This window comes from Uranotaenia lowii, chromosome 3, assembly GCF_029784155.1.
Source record: "Uranotaenia lowii strain MFRU-FL chromosome 3, ASM2978415v1, whole genome shotgun sequence".
Lineage (NCBI taxonomy): Eukaryota > Metazoa > Arthropoda > Insecta > Diptera > Culicidae > Uranotaenia > Uranotaenia lowii.
Genome location: NC_073693.1, coordinates 210,978,800 through 211,002,167, shown reverse-complemented (window position 1 = coordinate 211,002,167; position 23,368 = coordinate 210,978,800). Strand labels below are relative to the sequence as shown.

At 39.3% G+C, this 23,368-nt stretch overlaps 1 protein-coding gene across 1 annotated transcript in view; it reads left to right on the top strand.

The window, feature by feature from the left end:
- The window catches only part of LOC129750851 (acetylcholine receptor subunit alpha-like 1), a 361,925-nt gene that overhangs the window by 62,404 nt on the left and 276,153 nt on the right, over window positions 1-23,368 (top strand). Inside the window, exon 2 of the mRNA XM_055745954.1 lies at window positions 3,314-5,068. The gene's annotated coding sequence lies outside the window, so the exon portion shown is untranslated. The remainder of the gene's footprint in view (window positions 1-3,313; window positions 5,069-23,368) is intronic.

Below are 23,368 nucleotides of genomic sequence, written 5' to 3'. Positions count from 1 at the left end.
TCGCTCTCATCCGGGGCTGCTTGATAGTTGCTTAGTACGCTAACCGCAGCACTGATGTTCGTCCTCGAAAACTGAAACAACCGATCAAATCGTTAAACGGCTGCTCAGTGATAACCTGCAGTGGTCTTCCGGAAAAAGCAGTTCCCTTGGCCCTTCAGCTTGCTGACGATTCGAAGTAGCTCTTCCTCATCATCAGCGGCTACGATAGCCACGTAGCATTGAGTAGCTTCTCCTGTTAGCAGACTGATCTTCTCGGCCGGTTCGAGATTGACGGAATATTGATCATTATCGTCATCTTCGTCATCGCTACTCTCGTAGTCGCTCTCGTCTTGCGCCATGCGTTGACTGGCACCGGAATCGATGATTTCGGTGGCTGATAACCTCAGCACGCGAACGAATAGAGTTTCTTTGTTGCTTTCTGGTAACCCCAGAAAAGTATCCTCTTGTAGCTATCTTCGCGTTCCGGTTCAAAGTCTTCATATCGCGATGGCTTCGAGCATCTGCTCTTTTGGCTGGCCTTTTCCGTAGCATCCGAAACATCAACCATCCGCCGAAAACAAGCTTGCGCATGCTAACCGCATCGCAGCTTCTAAGCTAGAGAATAATCGTCTCGATTTGCAGCTTCATGGCTTTTCGCTCCGTTGCTTTAACACTTTGAGCGCTCCATAAAACCGGAGGGCAACGTTCAGCTACATGCGACCCATCTGGATCGATTGTAGTGCTGAAGTATTTGGCAACTAACCGTCGCCCAAAACATCACCTTCCACAGAAAAATCGTTCTGTAAGCTTGGATAAGCTCACGCGTACAGATCGCAGCGTAGCTCTACATCACGAGAGTAACCCTCTGGAACAGTTTCTTCCAATCTCCGATACGGGCCAATCCTCCATCTGGAGCATTCGGACCCGACCAACCCTGGTTACAGATCCCGAGAGTCCTCCTCCCGGCCGTCGGAAATGAAACCATGCTGCTAACCGCAGCGCGGTTCGTGTCGGCATCGAGAGTGACCCTCTCGGAACCCAAATTCCCGGCCTCGAACTTCAGTGGTACCTTCTGGCTGACATGAAGCATCTCGTGGCCTCTGCGCTGACGAACCTCTGCGCTGGTGGTTTTCTGCGATTGGATCAGCTCATAACTGCTGACCACAGCGCACAACCACAGCACGAGAGTAACCCTCTCGGCTATCAGCTTCACCCAATTTTTCCGGAGTGGACCTACCGACCTTCACGCTGAATCTCAGTTGCGGATCCGGGGACTCCTCCCGGCCATCGGTCGTGAACTCACGCTTGCTAACCGCAACGTGGCTCATGACGGCATCGAGAGTAACCCTCTCAATCAGCGAACCTCCCAGGGCTCTGGCGGTACCTCCTGGCTGGCCGTGGACTTTTGGCTGGCCTTGGACTTTTGGCTGCTTGGCCTCTGCCCTGGCTGGTCCATCTCCGCTGGCTCGGGGACCCTAGGTTGGCTCGTCTTAGCACTGGCTTCGGTGGTCTTCTGGCTGGTGGCTGGCCCCTCGACCTGGCTGGTCCTTCTGCACTGGTCGGTGATAAACTTGCTAACCGCAAGTATTAAGAGTACCCCTTTCACTAGCTTTTTGTTCCTTAATCCAGACGTATCTGAGCCCATAACCTGTTGAAAACGCAGGTTTCAGTGGTGGAATAGAGTTATCTTTATTAATGTTTCGTCTTTGAGGTCAGTAGAATACAACTATATTATCACGTTCGTCGCCACGCTCAGTTTGGTAGTTTTACTAGCCGGGCCCAAAGAAATTTTCAGAGAGAGAAAGCAAAGAGGGAAAACTCCCATATTTGAAACGTGTGGCGAAGCTGAGCGGTAAACTCAAGTAAGAGTAACCCCCCCCCCCCCCCCCCCCAGGAAATACACCCATCACCCGAATATGGGTGCCGTGGTGACGAACGTGTTAATTAGCGATAGCTAATTGTCACTTTCCACTTCTTATATTCCCAAACCGGGTAAGTACTCATTTCTCAATGAGTACTTTGATATTCCTACCCAGAATATCTGGCAACACAGTTGTGTTACCACGAACTCAAGTGATGATGTAAACATTTGTACCGCGTTTATCATCATCACCTGTCAGCAGCAATCATTGATCTATTGTTCTCGGATGCGAATTGAACATAGCAATAGGAACCAAAACAAACAATGTTTTGGTTCTGCCCGTGGCAGAAATTGGTTGCTGCTGTTTAGGTCGCCGGAAGGAAAACGTAAGTTTCAACAGTATGTTTGATAATTTGGTCCAAAAACTGACAGTTAAATCGGACTTGATTTAGGAGTGGCTTAAACCGTTAAAAGGTACATTTTTGCCTCAAAAAATATAAAGGTAAGAGGGGACTAAAGGATATCGGGATAGTCAATATTTTGATTTAGAATCCAAAATGCTTAAAACGTCGTGATTTCATGTTATCTTGAAATATTCATTTTTACTTAAGTTGGCCTTTTTTGACAGCCTTTATATGAAATTGTTTGGAGTTTCGTTATATAATAAATCGCAAAGTTGTCAAACGACATGTTACAGAATGGTTATCATGCATCAAAACGATTATTTTTCACTATAGTCGTCTGAAATTTTCCAATAGGGTGACCCTTAAATAACTTAAAGCCCAAAAACTCGAAAAAAAAATTAAATTTTACAGACAAATTCAGCTGAGCTGTACACAAACGGAAAAATAAATGACAAAAACACATAAACGGAAAAAACCAAATTGAAAAAATATTTCAAAATGACAAAAATAATTGCCATTTGTTAGATTTTTTTTTTTCGTATTTTGAGAAATTTTATTCATCCGTTAATCAAGTGCAATTGAATTTGAACTAATCACAGGTAAATTTTTGTCCCAAATTACAAAATAAATGTGACCCTTTTTCAAAATTACATGACACATTGTTTTGATTTTTAAATGAAGTGTTCTATTGATTACAATGCATCACACGGTAATGGTTCACAATAACAGAATTGAAGCGTTGTGGAATGTAGGAAATTAATTTATTTTAAAAACCATCTAACAATGATATGTATACAAAAAAGTTAATGATACAATGTAATGGACATTACCTTACTCTAACCTCTTTCGGTATAGATGCATTTTATTTTCGTTCAAAAACTGTAAAACAAAAGTAAGACATCGCTGTACAGAAGGAAAGTTTTATCCGAATTTCAAACGGGTCAATCCTGAAAACTTTCGCATTTACCTACCGGTCTCGTTCCAAAAATTTACGAAATGCTTGCTTTCTTCCGTCTAACGTTTTTAACTCTTGTTTCAATTTCCTCTTTTATGTTTTGTCTTCCTGCAGAAAATGCCAACAATTTAAATGGCCAACAGCAGCATCGAAACGTCGTCAACGGCTAAAGCAGCGGTCCGAGGCAAGAATTCAGCACGGAACGAAATTGCAGCCAGCTGAAAGTTTGTGCCCGATTATTTGAAGGATCGAGCGCGCGGCTGAAATAGCTAAGGGTTGTGGAACTTGGAGCTGAAAATAACAACTGCAACATCAACGGAGCCGATTACAATAAATACAAAAAAGGGAATTCCTATAGTCAGTTTGGAAACTAGGGGTGTCAAAGGAAGTTTGGAGGGGAGAAAGGTGAAATCTCAAGAAGAAAATATAATTTGAAAAAGTGAAACTGAGGCAAGCGGAGAGTTGGGTGGCAGAAAAGCTTCGAAGAAAAGGAAAATCGTAATTGCATTTGATGAGTTTTAATGAATTCGAAAGCGCCCAGGCACGAATCGTCAATTCCGGAAAGTCGGTCTGGTGAGATTGGGAGGGCGGCCAACTGAAAAAAGCCCCGCCCATATTTTTCGCAGAACAAAGAAGGAATTCTTCGCCGACAGAACGCAGGGCGGCATTTCGAAATTTTCGCTCGAATAGCAAAAGTTTTGCCCGCACTCGCTTGCACTTTTTCCCTGTGGCGGATCGCTTTTGTTTACCGATGAGCTCAGGCAGAGAAAAAAAGAAAAATCGACCTGGAAAATAAGTGTGAATAATTTAACACCAGTGTTAAGAAGGGAAGAGTGCTTCGTGAAAGTCGATACCTCCTACAAGTAGCAAGAGTGAGAAGAAAGGCGAAAGAGAAAGAGTGTGTGTGTATTGGGAAAACAGCTTGAACCAAGATAAAAAGTTAATCACCTTAAGAAGAAAAGTGAAACGAAAAGCCATTGTTGATGGTATTCCAAGGCACTTGGAGTTTGAACTAAAAAATAAAACCATCATTCATGAATATTGAAGTTTGATGGAAACTGCTAAACTGCTCGATTCTGGATCGAAATGTACCTCCAAGGGGTCGCAGAAAGTGTTCGGTGAAGCAGGATAGTTCCACCCTCGTGTTCTCTCAGCACTTGTAAATTAACCCCTTCCCCAAACAATAAAAAAAACAACCCAATTTCTTAATGCTCGACTAGTAAACATAGCCAAAACCAAACGTAAACTATTGAAAAGAATTACTGTAACAAATAATCGCAAACGCATCTGTTCCATGAAGTCAGATTTTTAGCGTGTTTAGCATAGTTAAAAGAAAAATATTATTCAATTCATGTAAATGCTTTAACAACTCTCGGCGTACGACATATGTGTGCATGTGTATGTTTATCAATTAGCTCCACGTTAAGAGAAAAAAAAATTAACAATAATAGTTATGAAATCATCATTCAAACTGGTATCAGTCACAGTGCACTCGTGAGATAGTTGAAGCAAATTTGAACAAATACAATACTTCCAAAATAAAAATTGCACCGTCAACCTAGCTCCTCTTCGAAAGGAAGTCACTTTGTGAACTCCGCACCAGAATCGAACATACGAAATTGCTGACGGATATAAGCGGTAAACCTAGCGAGAATCCAAAATACACTCACCACCAAAAAAAACTTACAACGATAACAACGACGACGACGACGACGGCAAAAGCTTTTGAAGAAGACGGCGGCGCCGCCCATCTAGAGAAAGGTGCTGCATCTGCCCGAGGTGCCGCCTTCATACCCCAGAAGGAGGAGGAGGCTCCGCAGAGGCGCTAGGCTGCTAGCTGCAGGCGATGCACCGATTTGCGGAACGACCGTAAGTACATACTCACTATTTGGATTTTATAACTTAAATATATTAAAGATTTCCAGAAAATCACAAACTAGCAAGAAAAATTTGAGTTACAAGACAAAATTAAATTGAAATTAATTAAACGCTCTGTGAAAGTCCCCAAATATAATTCTGGAATGTTAATTTTACAGTATTTTAGTTACATGAGTTAAAGATGTATCTTTCCAAAAATTTGTACTTGAAATGTAGGGTTTTTATTGCACTTTAAAAGAAAAATAATAAAAAAAATTATTCCGATGTTGTTTTGATGAATTGTCGAACTTTTCGTTGAGTATCACTCATTATAGTTTGAACACCCTATTTGCTGACCTCAGCGGCCATTTTGTTCCCCAATCTCTTCATCTCTGTTGCATCCCGAGTCGTCCTACCATTCTTCTTCATCTTCTGCTTGACAATTGCCCAAAATTTTTCGGTAGAGCGGAATTCAGGACAGTTGGGTGGGTTGATGTCCTTTTCGACAAAATCCACCCGTTGGCCCAATACCACTGTAGAACCTCCTAGCTGTAGTGGCAGCTTGCCAAATCTGGCGAAAGCTTAACTAGTGCTTTGTGAGATCTAATGTACGAAAAAAAAGTTTTTCAGGAAATCCTCCTTGTAAATTTCGGAGTCCATGGTCTTGTTTTTCACAAAAACCGCAATTTTCGTCCGCAGCTGCAAATACCTTGCCAGATTAAACACTTTCTTGCAAACTTATCAGCAAAAACGAATTTGAAGTTGCCGGGGACATCACCATGACCAGTGCAGTGCACTACTGCAGTGGCTTTACATAATTTTTGGCCAGAAAGCTGCCCAAAATCCATCTTCACGTACATAAGTTTCGTCATCCATGAGGATGCATCCGTCGAACTTCGTTGGAATCTTCTTGTATAACTTACGGGCACGTCCTTTAGCTACTAAATTCTGCTTCAATGTCCGGTTTGGTTGCTTACTGGTCCGATAGGATCGCATTCCATCGCGTAGACGAATTCTGCTGACGGTGCACCGGTCGGCGTTGAATTTCTTGGCAATGTCATAGTCCGACTACCCTGTGTTTTCCTTGATCGTTCTCAACACCTTCAAATGCAGTTTCCGATCCTTAATCCACTCTGACGCTTGGTATGAACCAGCCGATCTATAGTACGCATCTCACAGACCCGTTTGAGAACGCTACACACGGTTGATTTGACCATTTTCAACGATTTCGCGATTTTTTAACCCGACCACGTCGCTTTAATAAGGAGTGTATTCGAAAAAATGCAACACAGTGTTCTATGAATAGCTTTTGAATGCATGGATGGAAATTGTTGAAATTTTCAATGAAGCTTCCAAGTAATGTGATGTGTACGTGTACAAAATTTAGTGACAATAGATCAAGTGTTTTTTTAGATAGCTTCCAACACTGAAGTTCATGGACAATTTTTTTTGGGCAGGATCGAGAAAAGTCCAGGAAAGCCCCAGTGGGAGACCAAAAAACAACTGGAAATCAACAATTCGACCAAAGTTTACATTGTGAATGATTTAAGAAGTCGTAGCAAAATTTTGAAAAAAAAAGAAGATTATTGATTCCATGAAGTGAACGGAATGTGAGAGGTATTTTCAGGCTCAATCCAAAAATATGAGTAGAGCAAGTAATAAATAAGTCAAATTTTTCGGACTGATTCATCTAGCTGACTAAAAAATAGGCCGAACTTTATTTCGTCCAGGTAGAAAAGCTGTCCACCGGTAAAATAAACAAAAAAAAACGGTGGTCAAATCGTGCGCAAAAATATTTGGACTACCTGTGGGGAGATATTTTGAAAAATTTTGACAGCAAAACCATCTCTTAAGTGGTCACCTGGCAGGTTTCCAACCAGAAACTTTTCGTTGACTAGTCTTTCCTGTATTTTCTGGAGATAAACAAGGGAAAAAATGAAAAATTATATGTTTATAGCTTGAGGAAACTAACGATATTTGGAAACTTCAAATAACTCAGTCTTCCAAGACGATTGACACCATGAATGGCTGATAATTCAAAGAAGACTGCCTCCAAATGTGACCGTTTTCTCTGCAAAGTATTTTACAAAGTTTACACTCGGTTTGAATTGGATCTGGAATCGTGCCATTACACAAAAATGATGGTTGAGTGATAAAAAGTCTAATACGTTGTTTTCATGCCGAAGAAGGACAATCGACTAAATTTGTAATAACTTCGACCGCATTTCTCTTCAGACCCGAATGACCTCTCAAGATTAGAAGGTCTCTAATATATATTATTATTGCTATTATTCGACCAAATTTCAAATTTTGAGTTATTTTGCCATTATTATAGCCTTGATTTGAAAAAAAAAGCTCGTTTAAGGTATACATTAAAGATGGCGCACGTGTTGCCTGAAGTCGAAAAATTTCTGCATTGGACGCTATCTGAAAAACCAAATGTACAGAACATCACAGAAATTTGCATATGTATACTAGGGTGTCCAAAAATTGCATTATGTCTGCGAATCTGGGGGCTCACCCTTTAAAAGATAGGTTAGGATGTGGAGAACAAACTTTTGTATGAAATCGACTAAATAAAATCATGTTTAGAGGCTCCGCAAACGCGATCTTTGAAAAAAGTCCACTTTCAAAAAAAAAATATTTTAAATAAATTCTGGATTCAAAAATTTTCACAAAATTTATATATTATATATTTTTTCAATTTTGTATGGATTAAATTCTACACGTAAAAAATCAAAAATGAACCAGGCATCTGAATTTCAAATAAGCATGCTATTTTCAAGAAAAAAAAATTGGTCCGATAATTTTGTATTCAACTGACCAAACTGTGTACCTAGCGTAGATTGTTTTTGACACCAATGCCATCAAAAGATGCGGATATTTGTACACTTAAACTTTGCTAAACAAAGCATGTTGTTCTTATCATCGTGTGAAGATTTTTTTACGGTTCAATCCTTAATACGTGTAGAATTTGATCCAAACAAAATTGAAAAAATATAAAATATATTAATTTGGTAAAAGTTTTTGAACCCAGAATTTATTTAAAATCATTTTTGTTAAAGTGGACTTTTTTCAAAGATCGCGTTTGAGGAACCTCTAAACATATTTTTTTTAGTCTGTTTCATACAAAAGTTTGTTCTCCACATCCTAATCTAACATTTGGAGAGTGAGCTCCCAGATTCCCAGACATTATGCAATTTATGGGCACCCTGATATAAACATTACATTACCGGGCAACTTCGCTGAAAATTTCATCAATTTACATCCACGCATTCAATAGTTATTCACAAAACCAAGTGTTTCTTTTTTTTTCGAATATACGCCTTAAAAAGTATTATGTAAATGCAGTGAATTTACCTCGTATTTGTGCAAGACGTTTGTACGAAAGTGATTTTCAGTAATCTACCTATTGTGTACTGCAAATTTTTTTTTCATAAACTGATAGTCACGGTCATGTTTAATATTCCGTCAAATTTAAGAAAAGAAAGCCTAGTCGCCGCACACAGGGGTTAAACATAAAAAAGGCGAACAAATCTATTTTTTGCCGAAATTAAAGGGTGATACGGTCAAAGTTTGGTCAATATCAACTTGACGTATTTCTTTCAATTTTGCATTTAAAAAACCTGAACACCCCTCATTTTGAAGGTGTGTGTGTAGAATATTGCTCCTATTTTGATTTTGGAATTCACTCTTCAGTTGTCCAAGGAAGAAAAGCAGCGTATCAAAATTTTGCTCGCGCATCGCGAAAATCCGAGCTACTCGCACGCAAAGCTGGCAAAATCGCTTAAAGTTGCCAAATCAACCGTTACAAATGTCATTAAAGTGTTTGGGGAACGTTTGTCGACGGCCAGGAAGTCTGGATCGGGGGGAAATCGAATACCGGAAGCCGCTGAGACGACAAAGAGAGTTTCCGGTAGTTTCAAGCGAAACCCTAACCTCTCTCTCCGAGATGCCGCAAATAAGCTGGGTGTATCGTCTACAACCGTGCATCGAGCCAAAAAACGAGCCGGACTATCGACTTACAAGAAGGTAGTGACTCCAAATTGCGATCATAAACAAAATACGACGGCCAAAGCGCGATCCCGGAGGCTGTACACGACGATGCTGACTGCGTGGTAATGGACGACGAAACCTACGTCAAAGTCGACTACAAGCAGCTACCGGGACAGGAGTTTTATACGACAAAAGGAAGGCACATGAAACTGTCAAAGTTTGCGGAGAAATATCTGGTTTGGCAAGCCATCTGTACCTGTGGCTTGAAAAGCAGCATTTTCTTAACTTCCGGGACTGTCCACCAAGAGATTTACGTGAAAGAGTGTTCGAGTAAACCTCCTTGCCTCTTGCCTTTCTTGAAAAAACACGGTTGTTCCGTACTGTTTTGGCCGGATTTGGCATCTTGCCATTTCGGTAAAAAGGCCATGGAGTGGTACGCCGCCAACAACGTGCAGATGGTTCCCAAGGACAAGAACCCTTCCAATACGCCAGAGCTCCGCCCAATTGAGAAATACTGAGCTATTGTCAAGCGGAACCTAAAGAAGACCAAAAAAACTGCTAAGGACGAGCAGCAGTTCAAGGCAAACTGACTTTCTGCGGCGAAGAAGGCGGACAAGGTGGCTGTACAAAATCTTATCGCAGGGGTTAAGCGTAAGGCCCGGCAAGGAAGCCTACCTGAATATTTTTCCTGAATTTTATACTAATTAAACTTGAAAAATAAATTTAATTTTATTTTTTAAATAAACGATTTCACCGATTTACACGCGTTTTCCCTTGACCAAATTTTGACCGCATCAGCCTTTATGCGTTTTAGACCTAGAGTGTCTTGAGCACATATAGCCAACATTACAAGGGCTTCAAAAGAACTTTTTGAAAAATGATTAAACCACCTACGGTGGGATTAAAAATATATTAAATATCCATTTTAGAGCTAAAATATCTGAGTTTTTAGCTTGCACCAATTCTAGCAACTTTGTTCTAGAAGTCATTATCGTATCCTCAACCGTTTGAAAGTTATGGCTTTCTAAAAAACTATCTTCTATTTTCAGTTTTTCAACCATGATTTTTGGTGTAAAATATGTTCTAGAGAGTTTAAGGAACAGTAAAGTTAAACACTTTTGATGAATACACTGTAAAGTAATGTTGAAGTTGAGTTTGGTCACATACCTTATCTCAATTTCATGAATTTGAATATGGTGGTTTTGCATCACGCGTTTATTAACATTTAAATATAATGATGCTAGTTAGTACACTCAGAAAAATACAATTATGTATGCCATAAGTTCTCTTATAAACTGGCGCCATAAGAAAAATCATTGAAATTTATAAGAATGTCTTATGAAGCGAATGAACTCTTTAAATGAACACATCCTTCAACGAGCGGTTGTTGCTTTTTATAAGAGAGTCTTATGGAAACAGGAAATGTCAAGAATTGTGCAGACCGATCCGGCGGAATAAAAATTTAAAGGGAAAACGACTATAATCGAAACAAAAAAATATATAAAGCTGTTTCAACTATTTTTCAAACGAGGTTCTTCAGAAAACTGAAAGAATTTTATAAGACTTTTATTAAAATCTTTTTAACACTCTAAAAATAGGTTAATCGCATCTTATAAAAATTCTGTTGAAAACGCTGGTTTCAGTGGTGGAATAGAGTTATCTTTATTCATGTTTCGTCTGTGAGGTCAGTAGAATACAACTATATTAATTAGCGATAGCTAATTGTCACTTCCACATCTTATATTCCCTAACCGGGAAAGTACTCATTTCTTAATGAGTACTTTGATATTCTTACCCAGAATATCTGGCAACACTGTTGTGTTACCACGAACCCGATTTGTGTTGTCTCGCTTGACCGTGTGATGATGTAAACATTTATACCGTGTTTACCATCATCAGCTGTCATCTTCAATCATCACCGCTATTGTTTCAATTGCGAATTGACTCAAAGAATGCGGAACCAAAACAAACTGTTTTGGTTCTGCTCGTGGGAACAGAAGTTGCTGCTTGCTGCAAAGAAAACCGTAAGTTTCAACACCTCCCCTCAATTCGCAGATTGAGAATGCTGAACAGCTTCGCGTGCCTCGCCCTTGGTAACGCCTTCGTGAATGCATCAGCTGGCTGATCCTCAGTGGAGATGTGTCGCAAAGATAGCTGACCGCTTCTTATGATGTCTCTGATGAAAGCATACTTCACATCCAGATGCTTCATCCGCTGATGAGTCCGCGCCTCTTCCAGATACTGGATGCAAGGGATGTTGTCCTTAATTAACGTGAAAGGAGTGCTAACCACACCCAATTCACCAAGGAAGTTTGTTAACCACAAACCTTCCTTGACCGCATGGCAAAGGGCTCCTATCTCAGCTTCGGTCGATGACAGACTGACCGTCTGCTGTCGTTTCGTTGACCACGAAATTAGATTTCCCGTAAGTGGGTCCGTGTTCGCGTTTCTGCGGTATACCAACGCCATAACGGTCATACGTCGATGGTATCGCAGAATACGCTGCAGGCCTCGTTAGTGGCCAGACTGGCCTGGTATTGGCATAGTGCGCTAACCGCTGCACAAATAACTGGTCTCGATGATATCGCCAGATACTGCGAACAACCGATTAACTCTTTGAACGGCTTTTCGGTGATAACCTCACCATCGTTCATCTTCGTCCAGTGAACGATCATGTCACGAAACCTGTGACCTAGGGTAAGCCAACCGCCTCCATGACGCGTACTTCTCCAGGGATTTTCGATAGCTGTGAAGACCCATTTGTACGAGAAACAGAATGGGTTTCCTGTAACATGGGTTAAGCTAACCGCTTCCCAAATCTCGCTCTCATCCAGGGCTGCTTGATAGTTGTTAGTACGCTAACCGCAGCTCTGATTTTCGGCTTCGAAAACTGCAAACAACCGATCAAATCGTTGAACGGCTGCTCAGTGATAACCTCACTTCGTTCAGCCCGAATCTTGTTCCTTTCATGGCTGCGGTGATCTTCCGGAAAAAAAAACCCTTTGGCCCTCGAGCTTACTGACGATTCGAAGTTGCTCTTCCTCATCATCAGCTGCTACGTTAGCCACGTAGCGTTGATTAGCTTCTCCTCTTTGCTGACTGCGTCTCTGGGCCGATTCGGGATTGACGGAATCTGGATCATCATCGTCATCTTCGCCATCGCTACTCTCGTAGTCGCTCTCGTCTCGCGCCATATGCTGACTGGCACCGGAACCGATGATTCGTTGATTCCGGTGGCTGATAACCCCAGCACGTGAACGAAAAGCATATTGCTTTCTCGAACGTTGTTTTCTGGTAACCCCAGATAAACAACCTCTTGCCGTTTTCTTCGCGTTCCCTCTCAAAGCCTTCATTTCGCGATGACTTCGAGAATCTGCACTCTCGGCAGGAATCCGCAGAAAGAACTGGTTGACTTCGCTAGCGACTAACCGTCGCTGAAACCACCTCCTTCGAAGCGCCCGAACTATTAACCATCCGCCGGAAACAAGCTTGCGCATACTAACCGCAGCGCAGCTACTAAGCACGAGAATAATCGTCTCGACTAGCAGCTTCATGGCTTTCCGCTCCGTTGCTTTAATGCTTCGAGCGCTTCTTAAAACCGGAGGGCAACGTTCAGCTGCATGCGACCCATCTGGATCGAATATAGTGCTGAAGTATTTGGCAACTAACCGTCGCCCAAAACATCTCCGCCAAAGCCACAGAAAAATCCTTCTGTAAGCTTGGATAAGCTCACGCGTACTGATCGCAGCGTAGCTCCATATCACGAGAGTAACCCTCTCGGCAAACAGCTTCTTCCAATCTCCGATACGGGCCAATCCTCCATCTGGAGCATTCGGACCTGACCAATCCTGGTTACAGATCCCGCGAGTCCTCCTCCCGGCCGTCGGAAATAAACTCATGCTGCTAACCGCAGCACGGCTCGTGTCGGCATCGAGAGTAACCTTCTCGGAACCCAACTTCCCGGCCTCGAACTCCAGTGGCACGTTCTGGCCGACCTGGAAAATCTCATTGCCTCTGCGCTGCCGATCCTCTACCCTGGTGGTCGTCTGTGCTTGGATCAGCTCCTGTATGCTGACCACAACGCACAGCCAAAGCACGAGAGTAACCCTCTCGGCTATCAGGTCCACCCAAGTTTTCCGACCTACCGACCTTCGCGCTGAACCATCTCGGTTGCGGATCCTGGGACTCCTCCCGGCCGTCGGTCGTGAGCTCACGCTTGCTAACCGCAGCGTGGCTCGTGACGGCACCGAGAGTAACCCTCTCGGTCCACGAACCTCCCCGGACTCGACCTCTGGCGGAACCTCCTGGCTGGCCTGGGACATCTCGCTGGCTGGTATCTGCACTGGCGATCCTCTGGCTGCTGGCTGGCTCTCTCCGGTGATCCTCTGGCTCGTGGCTGGCCCCTCAACCCGGGCTGGTCCTTCTGCGCTGGCTGCTCCACTTGCTAACCGCAAGTTAAATATACTTGAGAGTACCCCTCTCACTAACTCGTTTTTCCTTCCGTTTCCAGACGTATCTGGGCCCATAACCTGTTGAAAACGCTGGTTTCAGTGGTGGAATAGAGTTATCTTTATTCATGTTTCGTCTGTGAGGTCAGTAGAATACAACTATATTAATTAGCGATAGCTAATTGTCACTTCCACATCTTATATTCCCTAACCGGGAAAGTACTCATTTCTTAATGAGTACTTTGATATTCTTACCCAGAATATCTGGCAACACTGTTGTGTTACCACGAACCCGATTTGTGTTGTCTCGCTTGACCGTGTGATGATGTAAACATTTATACCGTGTTTACCATCATCAGCTGTCATCTTCAATCATCACCGCTATTGTTTCAATTGCGAATTGACTCAAAGAATGCGGAACCAAAACAAACTGTTTTGGTTCTGCTCGTGGGAACAGAAGTTGCTGCTTGCTGCAAAGAAAACCGTAAGTTTCAACAAATTCAAATGGTCATGGTCTCATGGTCACTTCAAGGAGGACGCTTTTTGAACCATAGAAAACAGCTATAGTTTGTGAGTTACTTCATTGTTTCGTATTCAGACACTTAAACGTAACGGGCTAAAACTTGAAAAGTAGACAAAGATGCATTTCATTTTTTTTTTTTTTGCAAAATGCTTAAAATCAGCCACCGCAGGTGCATAACGAAATACCCCACTGGGGCAGAATACGCACCATTAATCGGGGCACGATGAGCATTTTCTGCCGTCGAATCTAGCAGCGAATTCAACTAGATGAAGTCAACTGAATTATAGAGCTACAGCTTGATTAGTTTCATATGACGATTTGGCCTATTGGTTAGATGTCGGAGAAGTAATCAGTGGACTCAAGTTCGATTCCTGGTCGATATGGTTTTTTTTTCTTCATTTACCATTCAAGATCAATGAATTTGGCACTAAACTAGGGATACCATACGTACTCTTTTAAGAGTACATGTACTCTTTTTCGATCGAGAAATGGACGTACTCTTCTTTTTGTGCAATTTTATCGAATCAGGGCCGTAGGAAGAACCGACTCATGGGGGGGGTTTTGGTGACTTATTTTTATCTATGATTTATTGCCCAATACTGCACGAAAACAAAAAAAAACAAATTAGGTGTGTGACTATATGATTATTTATTTTTAAGTACTCTGATATTAAAAATTTTTGTATTAAAAAAAAAAAAGTAGGAAATAATTATCATTAGATTTTCGGATCAAATTTGCTTGATGAAAAACCTGATCCTAACGGTGTGTTCGTAAATTGATTTCATCTATTGAAGTGTTTTTTCGTATCGATGCTGGCGTTCGTAAATTTAATAATGAAACCTCATTCTACTAAATTTAACACAACACTGACCCTTACTCAAATATATGAAATTAGCAAAATTTTGACTATTGGTTTCTGAAACATAAAATGTCGAATTTTGGGCGTCCTTAATATGTTAATAAGGTAAGAATGTTTTTTTAACAGCAAATATTTTTCATAAAGAAGAATCAATTCCATAATGAAAATCGTGTGGATGATTTTTAAAATGAAATTAGGGGTTTTCGGATAAAACAAATAACTTAAAATGAACCTTTTATTTGTGATTTTCAGCTGAACTGTGCTTAGAAAATAATTTTGATTGAAAATTTGAAATCTCGAAATTGAATTGACTAGCAATCTTAACACATTAAGTACCGCGAAGAAATCTATGACGAGAAACACCGAAATTCAGCATTCTATATCTCAAAAACCGTTGGATTAAATTTTACAAATTTAGCATTTTTAAGTTACGGTAAATCTTGTTTTCAGTTTTTTCAAAAAAAAAAATTGCAATTAAATTCAGTCCATTTGAGCTTTACTTCAAAGTGTAAAAAGCACACTTTTGCAAGTGAAAAAACGAGATATCTCGTATTTAGTCCGCCATGTGATAAATTCATGATCTATGAAATTCCTCAATAATTTATGTTGAATGTAAAATTTATTTACCAACTGGTTTTTTTCTGAATTTTTAACCTGCATTCCGAATCTTAATTCTGAACCTGAATTCAAAAATTGCAAAATTTGAATCTGTATCCGAATTTCCATACGATTTCTGAAATGTACAAAAAATTCGATTTTCCAAATCTAATTCCAGATCAGAATTTTATGAGCCTAGTTTTTGAGCTCTCATTCAAGAATCTATAATTTATATTCTGTAGTTTAGGTTTAATCTATATTTTTGTGAATCAGCATTAAAATATTAATTTGCAATGATCTGAATCTGATTTTTTAATTTTGGATTGCCATTTTGAAGCTTTAAATGTTTGAATTTTATGTATGAATCAAGTTTAAGAACTTCGAATTTAAATATTTCTCTTTTTTCATATTCGGAAAACTATTATCAAAATAGTGAAAATGCATATAATCTCGAAAAGCGTGATTCAAATTTGATGTGAAATGCAAAACCAAATTTGAACCAGAATTTCAAAGCAGCTTTTATTTCTAACTTCTTATGATTATCAAACTGAAAATCCATAATTCTAAACTGGATACAGAATCCGAAATACGAAAATAGGAATACAATTTTGGTTATGGGAATTATGGAATCAGAACCTACGAAATGGGTTTAATTTAATTTAAAATTTAATATTCAGACCTGAATTTATATGAACAAGTAAGAAAATTTTGAAAAAGTGGGATGGATTTTTGAGGTCTCGGCATTAGTTTTTATTCGAGATTGATAATCTTGATTCACCTTACTCTATTATTATAATTTGGTTCTGAATTTAAAATTTGGTGTGAAGAGTAGAATACCTCGCATGCTTTTTTGGATCCTCATGGGGGGGGTTTAACCCCCAAAACCCCCCCCGTTCCTACGGCCATGTATCGAATGTACTCTTTTTTTTTTTGATGAATAACATTTGATCAAAAAACCAAGTTGTCTCACATCGTATGCAAAAACTACGAAAGGAATACAGTTTCCATCAAATCAATTTAAAATCATATTTTATTAAACATGCATTTTAGTCGTTATAAACAGTGAGTGCGATAAGTGCCTTTAAGTATGCAAACAGTAATCGATATGCACAAAATTTAGTTATAGTACTAGCGAGAAACGTTGATTAAACAGAACAATAAAATCCATGTAAGAACCGACCTATGCGCTTGGATGATATGCAAAACTAGAGCAAAAGTATAGGGTTTGTCAATGTATTTCGTTAAATCCGGAGTGTCACTTATCCCAGGTGTTCCCTCCCCCGACTACCTCGAGTAAGCAGGGTTCTATTGTAGGGGATCATGCCCTTTTATGCGCCACCTAAGCGAATCGCTGATTTTCAATGTATTCCACATACAAATTGTGTTAAAAATGGTTGTAATCGTTGAAGAAAAGTGTTTTCTACAAATGCCTATGATTTTTCATTACTCAAATTGCTATAGTTTCTTCAAAAACTTGATTTTTAAAAACCATATTCAAAGCCACAGAACAAAACTGTGTTGCGAATACGCGCCGCTGTGTATTCAATACGCGCCTAGCAGCCGAACACACCCGAGAGCAGCCGAAGACCGAAAACACACCAATACTTACAGACACTTTGACTGAAAAGAAAATCAAAATGGACTAATATAAATTTAACAAAAAATGAAAAATAGATTTTTTGGGCTGAATTAACGCTCAAAATATGGTTTTAGACTGTTTGTTCATTTTCAATGTTAATTGGCCTTTTTGAAAAATTAATGCTATTTTCAGCCTACTGCGATTTGCGCGTTTTAACGAGCGCATAGGCTGTGATAGAACATACCCATGAAAGTAAGTTAAGTTAAAGCGAGTTAAGTATGATTTTTTAGCATAAAATCATAATTTAGATTCTCCTCTATCGATGTGTCAGAAAATATTGTCTTATTCGTTTCTCTCTGCTTGGTGACATCTTATTGAAAGTGTTTAAAAATTTAGATCGAAATGAAGAAAAACCTAAATTGTGAAATAATCACGACACAGGGGCTTTTGAAGGAGAAATTCATACTTGCCATGACCAATCACAGCATTTAAAACAAATTGGTAATATTTTGCAGGCTTAAAATGTTTCAGATTCTTCAAAACAAGAGTGGCGCGTATTAGCCACATGGGGCGTTATATGAACTTTTCCCCTACATCCTTTTGCATGCCATCCGGGCGCAAAGCTCAATAAATATATGGATCTTGTGTCAACCTGATGGCTGGAGTAAGGCGGGAGCTCAGAAAACTGGAGTTCGGATAAGCGGGGTTCTACTGTTTAACGTTTCTCCTTACCTTTTTTGGATAAAGGATCTCAATGTACCCTTTTTGGTGTTGTGGGATATGGTAACCCTACACTAAACGCTGATTCGTAGATCCATCAAACAAAGCAATAACTGAAAAATGAATAATTCATTGAAGAATACAAATAATTCACAAACACGGCAAATGATGCTATTTTCCGTATTATGCAACAATTAAAATAATCGATCATGAATGGTAAATGAAAAAAAATCACCTCGACCAGGAATCGAACTGAAGTCTTTTGATTACCTCTCCGACATATAACCGATAGGCTAAATCGTCAGATGTAAATTAATCAAGCTGTGTCTCTATGCTACAGTTGACTTCATCGAGTTGAATTCACTGCTAGATGCTACGGCAGAAAATGCTCATCGTGCCCCGATCAATTGTGCTCTATGCGCTCCGAGTAAACAAATTAATGTAAAAATGCGTTTCGTTTAAAGGCCATAAGAGCTTATTTTCCGGTGCTCAAAAATTATGATATTTTCGTCACTTGAGAACCTTGTTGTTTTTTTTTAGAATTTTGCAGTAAAGATGATAAGGAGATTGATGATTTGCTGAAAAATTTATACAACAGGAACTACAAAACTGTTCCTCAAGAAAATTAATTCGAGAAAATTCGTACGTTCGTCGAAAAAAGGAATGCTTACTTTGCCCCGGGTGCTTGTTATGCCCTAATCTCTCCTATTAAGTTGAAATTGGTCATTAAATGTGCTTATTTTTCGCAGTGTCCATTTTTGTTTGTCATTTCTTACAAAGAATAATGGACATTTGGTTTAAAAAAATTACTCCAGCCCTCAACATCTGACTCTCTTTGATTAATTCGTATTGGCAAACATTTCGCTATAACGGCAAACATTTAAGAAAATCAATAAATACAGATAACACTTTTACTCCAATCAAATCCATTATAATTTGTATACGAGACGAAATTTATTTAAACAGAGAAGCGTGCCACTTACGATAAGCTTGAGAAAACTTTGAAGCTTGGTTAAAAATGTTCAAAAACAATTGGTGTGATTGGTCATTATCTCTGAGCAGTTTATTCAAAACTATCGAGGATTTAATAAGCATTCGAACTTTTTCAACGCCATGAGTACTGCATATGAGATCACTGCGATAGTTGAACTTTTTCAAAATACGTACAATATGAGATGATGTTAAAAAAGATATCTAAATCAATCTTAACCTTCCTTCTTCCTTCCAAAGTTACCCAAAGTTTTTGAGGTTTTCAAAATGGTGATCTCAGCAAAAAAAAACTGTAAAGCTGATTAGTGTTTTTATTAATTTCTTTTATATTCATGATATCTTTTCTCGCCTGAGCTTTAATTACGTCGTATGAAACAAAATGTAAACAAACAGTTTTATTGCAAAAAAAAATTCAAGAACTGACATCAACTAGTCACAACTTTTTTTACATTTAGATTAATTGGACAACATATTCTATATTTGAAATACAAATTTTAAAGTTGTTTTGACAACTTTTGCAGCAGTTTTCTGTGAATTCTTAAGTTATTTCATTCGACAAGATGAAAGCTCACGCGAGATTGATAGGAAAAAATTGATTTTTGTGTTTTCTTATTATTGTATGTCATATCCTTATTCAAAAATAATAAAATAGCAAATATAAAATGAGATTTATTTCTTTCGAAAAAAAATAAATGATATCTACACATTTTGCTGAATCATTTCCACACTCGAAATATGTATGGCATAATTAAAGCTCAAATTCTGTTTGTGAAATAATTTCACCGTTAACCATAAAAGGGCTGCAATTTAGCAACCAACGAATTAAAACGTCCAAAAGCGATTTATCTTTGTTTATCGCTTCGGAGATATGCATGATGTCGTTCATACACATTTCCATCTCTATTGCCTTATTGCGGTTTGTTTCTTTTTTTTTTTCATTTTGGTCCCTCCGGAGCACATTGTAGCCCTCTGTCTCGTTTTTCCACTTCCGTTCGCCCTGCATCGGATTTTCCACTCTCAAACCAACCAACTAACCAACCAAGCAAATGGTTGGTATTTCCATGAATAATATTTTCCCATCATTTTAAGATGCGGTGGTATTTTATATTTCTGGTCCCGCCGCCACATCCCGAAGCCACTAGGCTCCGAGGGCCGGGCCAAAAAGAAAGATGGCCAACAACAAGCTACCATCAGCCAGGCGGCACTTCCTTCCTGTTTCGGTCGGCATTTTTCATGGACGGAAGTATAGGGTATACTTTTTTCTCGTTTCTCCTTTCTGCTGCAGGAAAATTATCGAAGAACATGATGGTAATATTTTGTTTCCGAAAAAGCGGAATCCCCTCTTTCTCTGCTTGCGTTTTCTGGTAGTGGCAACAAATTTGCCTAATAGTGACAAGAGATCAAATGCGGTGGAATGTGATCTGGCGAATTGTCTTTGCATATTTTGATCTGCTCTTACATTGTTGCGAAGAATTGTTTTGGACCAGAAGAAAAAATATCCTCACGTTACCAATTTTCAAAATGATATTATAAAACTTTCAATTACCAACATGATGTTCTTGATAAAAATGGATACAGGAAACAGAAACGGAAATAACCTTCTTTATCAAAATTTCCCTGGAAAATCGTCTTAGACGCACTCATAAATCATCTGATAGAGGATGGTTGATTTATTGTTCATATTTGAGTTGCAGCTCAAGTAAGTCAGTCGGTGGCTCCACGTTTTGCTGTCAGAATGCTGAAATTTCACTATCACCGTTATTTCGGGGGTTTAGGGCGGGATATGTCAATCAATCTTGGTACATTTATATTCTCCGGGGCCGAAACCGGATGTCGTACCCAATTGCTTCTCGCTGAACAATTTTATCATCTTGCTAGGGACATCTTTTCTCGAGCACCATCACCTCTCTCTCTGCCGGAAGCTTCCAGTTCCTACCCAGATTAATTTCATATGTGGTTTTGTTTTCCTGTCTTTGATGGGACACACAGCATCAGCAACGAAAACAGCTCCGACGACAATGGAAGAAGTTTTAATAATTTTGTCATGACGTGGCATATGGGACGCATTTTGTGAAATGTTTCGCATTTTTCTTCTTCGCCAAATTGAACGCGTGTCTTCTCTAGCTGACGGATAACGTGATACATTAGGCTAAGTGACAAGTGCGTTCATTTATTTTTAGACTAACAATCTTGGTTGATCAATTTTCCGTTGAATCATGTTCGTGAATAAGTGTTTCGTTTTCCGGGAAAATGCGATGAACGACAGGTGCCTGACACTGAACCATGTTATGAGACAAGTGCTTTTTTATAATCTCGATTGATTGTTAAATTAAATACGGAAAGCTGGAATGATAAATTAAATTTTATTATTGACTTTTGCGATGAGTTGTATTCACAATCGAAGACTTGTCTACAAAAAAAAGCGAAACTTTTAAAAGCTGTGAATTGCAAGATGGCTTCCAAGTTTACTTAGGTTAACACGTGAGTTGTGTTTTCCGACATAGCTTATTCTGGATTCGGCCCCCCAACATCCTACTATTTGTTCAAACTTTCTGAAGATCTCAAAAATAAGTATTTTTCAAAACACGCCACAACCCCCATTCAATCAATTTGAATTAAGATATAATGAACAATTATATGACTTATTACTCACGCAGCACTTTCAGACAAAGAATAACTGGAAACCTTGAAACTAAATATTTCAGAGAAAATCTTAACATCAAGGATGCCATTGATAATTATTTTCAGTGAATAAAACGTACAAGGAATCTAAACTAACCATAATCATTCACGTTTGAGTCAAGGGAGAATATCTCTGGACAACGATATGTACACTATTGTACACCCATAGAAGAGGTTGTAAAAATTCAATGCCTATTTAGAAAATCTCTATGTCGAAAATGCGCTGGAAAGTGTACAGTACCAAAGATGATATGATTGGAAAAGCACCACTGGCATAAAGACTCGAGTTCCTATGCAAAATGATGCATGAACACTTCATTCAAGCCAAACAAGAAAAACATTTTATGAGATTTTCATCCTATTGGATCATTCATAAAAAAAATATATAGTGAGAATCGAAATCACTGCAACTTCTCATCAACGCTTGGCAGTGCACCATCGGAGTCGGTTAGCAAACGAAAGTTCAATGTCAGAAATTTTGCTACCGCCGATTACCGTTAACTGGGGCATCATGCAACATTTTTCATTCACTAATTTACCTTCGGTGAACTAGGTGAAAGTTTTGTAAACGAAATTTTATTTTTTTATTTGATTGTTTCAGAAAAAAATGAACCGCTCGCTGTAAACATTTGCTTGAGCAAATGGAAAGATTCATGGAGTATTTCGTACTGAAAGTTGTGCTCCAACTTAGTTCTTGGGCTCCAAAGAACCATCAGTACACTAACAACCAGCTCTGATGGACTGGACATTATGGGTGCTTTTTCTCTCATCAATTCCAATAAAACATTGGCACGTAATCTGGGTACATATTTAGACAAATAATAATAAAGTATGTTTGATTGCAATAAATACCTCAAAATATCCATTTTCCATCGAAATTGTTCCTTTTAATACTTAAAAGTAAGAATCTCGTGCACTTCTGCTTCAATCGGGGTTTTTTGACCGTTTTCTACCTTTAGCAAACTGTTTAAAAAAACATAATCCAAGTTCTTCTCGAAATCTCATTTTATGAGTTTTCACTGAAAACTCATAAAACGACTTAATCCACATAACTTCGATTATGGTTATTTTTGAAGCATTAGATAATGGTTCGAATATCGCAAACTCTACTCCGCCAATAAAAAAAGCCTGTCAACGTAGCTATCAAAACCATCTTAGTCGAATTCAGCAAAACCTCAAGACTAGCCCAAATTCCTTCTGGAATCACGTCAAGAATCAGCGGAATGAACATGGAACACCGTCCTGCATGTTTCTGGATGGCATCATGGCGAACTCTGACTCCGGAATCTGCGATCTCTTTGCCAATAATCTTCAATAACCGAAGACCAACTGAATTGTGCCATCAGGAGTGTTTCACCACTGGGTTTTTCTTTAAACGATATTACAATCGAGGACACAACCATCTCTAAATCAGCCACTAAGCTCAAAAACTCCTTCTTTACGGGCCCGGATGGGATACCAGCTACCTTCCTGAAGCGTTTTATGCCTTCTTTGTTGACTCCTATCAGGCTTATCTTCCAAGCATTGCTTGACCAGGCCCCCTTCCCCTCACTGTGGAAAGAAACTTACATGTTCCCGGTTCAGAAAAAAAGAAGATAGGAAAGATGTTAATAATTACCGAGGAATTTCAGCTCTGTGTGCTATAGCCAAACTATTCGAATTGGTGGTTTTAGATCCCATTTTCATGTTCTGCAAGCACAGCCTCTCCAACGACCAGCATTGATTTATGACTCAACGCTCAACTACAACTAACTTACTAACCTTTACCTCGTTTGTGCATGAAAGTTTTGCAAAGAAATCCCAAACTGATGCCATCTATACCGATCTGTCTGCCGCATTCGACAAGGTGAACCATGATATTGCCATCGGAAAGCTCGCACGTTTAGGACTTTGTGGATCTCTTATTGGCTGGTTCCGC